Here is a 3,013-nt window from a genome sequence, read left to right on the forward strand (position 1 = left end):
ACAATACGCCAATTAGCACAAATGGTAAGTTCCGACAGTGCCTACAAGTGTGCCTACTGGCCGGTAAATGGCAATACCGGTTTCATATGTATACACCTGGTAGCTACCGCCTAAAATTAAAACACTTGTAAATTATTATTACTGCAATACAAACTCTATTTAATATTAACATTCGCGCACATTTTAAGTGGTAAAAAGCGATTAATTGTCTAAAGTAAGTATGAACGGTTACTGATCCCGATTAGACTGTCGCCATTTTATTTCGCTGGTTCCATAATGCACCGGCGCTCTTTCGATAATTCCTTCAGACACCTATTCTTAATGTCTCTATTATAGTATATGGAAAATGGTCAAAGATATTCATTTTCGATGATCCATGGATCTTTCTAAATTCCTTCGTTCGTTTTTAGCTAAATGTTTAGCTATAATAAGGAATAAATATTCCTATCGCACCTCTTTTTTTACCCTATAGTTTAGCCACTGAAGATATTGACAGTTGGCTGTCTGAGGAACATCAGAATGAGTGAGGTTTCGTCTCTGGCTACAGACAGGCTAAAACACTCTTACGCTTAAAGCTAAACTCTCACCGAGCGAAGGGATCACTCCAGCTCGGGAGAAACGAAGGCAAAGCCCTAACAGAAATGTTTATAGGCCACGGAAACCTTTGGTGCCATAGACACAAGATAGAGCTTGGAGAAAGGCCCCTCTGTCGCATGTGCGATAAGGATAATGAAGCGTCTACTCATATACTTTTGTCCCTTTGGGAATCGTGTAATAATCACAGGCAGATGATTCATCAATGAGGCTCAAATATCAGCCAACAGCGTGGCTGTGGTCCTCTCCCTATGGAGACGGCTATAGGGTCACGCTTCAGTCTTACAAGTGTATAAAGATTTTCATGTTTCGTCGAAATATTGTTGAGATAAAATAAAAGAGTTTAATTACCTGTTTCAAGAATTTAAGATGCAACAGATCCAAAGGTAGTTTTCATAATGAGAAGCTCTTAGCTCATGTAAAAATGAGTATTAGAAATCCTAAATGTAAATTATAACATGTAAGTTACCGGTTTATTCAAAATCAGTGTATGTACACTGTCTATATATTTAAATGGACGATCAACAAAATATGTAATAAATTAGGAAGGCGATTTAAAACACGCTAAAACTAGTTCACACAATGATTCTGTAAGCATTTAAAATACATTTCTAAGAGATACATAAATTGAAGAAATCCAATATTCACGAAAATCAGATTTCAGCGGCTAGATTAAAATCCAGTCAATTTTTAATATAACAAGAATATAATATAAAATCCCGATAGAAAATGGAGCAATAAAATCATACTTAATTATGAACTTGAAGGTCAATTTCAATTTGCATATGAGATGAAATACATTAATGATGGCGATAAAGAACGACGCCTTCATTTAAACTTGCATGATGGGACAAATAGAATTTTGTCGGCAGGACGATGACATAAAGGAGTTTTTAGAAGATCTTGGGTTTTCATCCGGGATGATCGATTATGACGTGGATGGTCCCAACAAAGCGGTTGATTGAATGAAATGTAACAACTGGCATCTTTCGCGTGCCCTGTAAGCAAATAAAAATATCGAAGCCCAGAAACGCTATAAAAAATGACGGATTCACATAAAAATTAGCTTTATTCACAATCGCACGCAGAGCGTCGTCTGATAATGATTCGAATCTATTCGAGTAATTGTTCCTCTCGTTTAAAAAAGCATTTCTAACAATTCGCAAACTTGTCGCTAGTTCGCGTTGATCGTTCGCACATTTCAATCATTGGTCGAGTCATAACAAACATTTCTACGCACCAATCAAAGTCTGATGCTTAAATTTAACAAAATGATTAGTTCAGAATCGTCGGCTTTAAGACGCTGCTTGAAATTTCTATCAATTCATTTTTGGGCCAAAAGAATCTTAGCCTCATGTGCAATGTCATGCAGTTCCAGCGGAGTATATCCCGTACTGTGATGAGTAGTAATATTAAGAAAAGACTCAATTTCGGGTATATACTTAGCCTAGCCTGAGGGAGAATGCGAACAAAAGGTATAGAAATATCTGCCAAGTTCTCGCATTATATGCTGAGTTGGATTGCTCTTAGGTTGTCGAATTGAGGAATATACAACATCAATGCCTGCTTGTCTAAGTTTACTACTCTAAATAGGAGATGTGAACTGAGTTCCATTATCGGCCAAAATTTTGTTACGTTTTTCTATTTTGGGAACGTATGACTCAAGAACTTTTTTAACTGAGACTATAGAATTTGCCTTTCTTATCGGATACAATTTAACGTATTTCGAAAATGCATCCAGGACAACAAATATATATTGTACGCCACCAATAGATCTGCGTAAATGGCCGTAAAAATCAATGGTGACCAGGTCTCGAGGACCATTTGATCTTACTAGATTATATTTTCCTTCAATTTTAGTATTGGCATGGATTTCCAATAGAAAAATTGCCTTATGTACATTGAAGTCTTATACACTTCTGGGCGACCCAACTTTGCATGAACATGATTAATCAATTTGAGGGTCAAGATTTTAGAAACAACGATTTGCCATGCACCAACATACCTATCTTTATGAAAAAGGAATCCCTCGTAAATCTCAAAATAGTCTTGATTTTTATTGATACTCAGTTTCGCTTGAATTTTTATGATATATCGATCTTGCAACTGCAAATGAATGATGTTCTTAAAATCATTACGAAGATACCTATTCAAATCTAATGCACAAATATGAGTCTCCTCTAAACATATAGGTAAATCTATAATCAAGTGATTAACTACCAATGTATCCAGTTCTATAGTTTCAAATTTCCTGTCTGGATTTCGGCTAAAAAAATCGGCAACAATGTTATCACACCCCGAGCAATGCTTTACTTCGAATTCATACTGTTGTAATGCAGTACTCTATCGAGTGATTTTAGAATTTTGATGCATCGTACTTTGCATAAAACTTAACGCCTTATGATCAGTGATGATTTCA

The sequence above is a fragment of the Belonocnema kinseyi genome, chromosome 2, assembly GCF_010883055.1.
Source record: "Belonocnema kinseyi isolate 2016_QV_RU_SX_M_011 chromosome 2, B_treatae_v1, whole genome shotgun sequence".
NCBI classification, from domain to species: Eukaryota; Metazoa; Arthropoda; class Insecta; order Hymenoptera; family Cynipidae; genus Belonocnema; species Belonocnema kinseyi.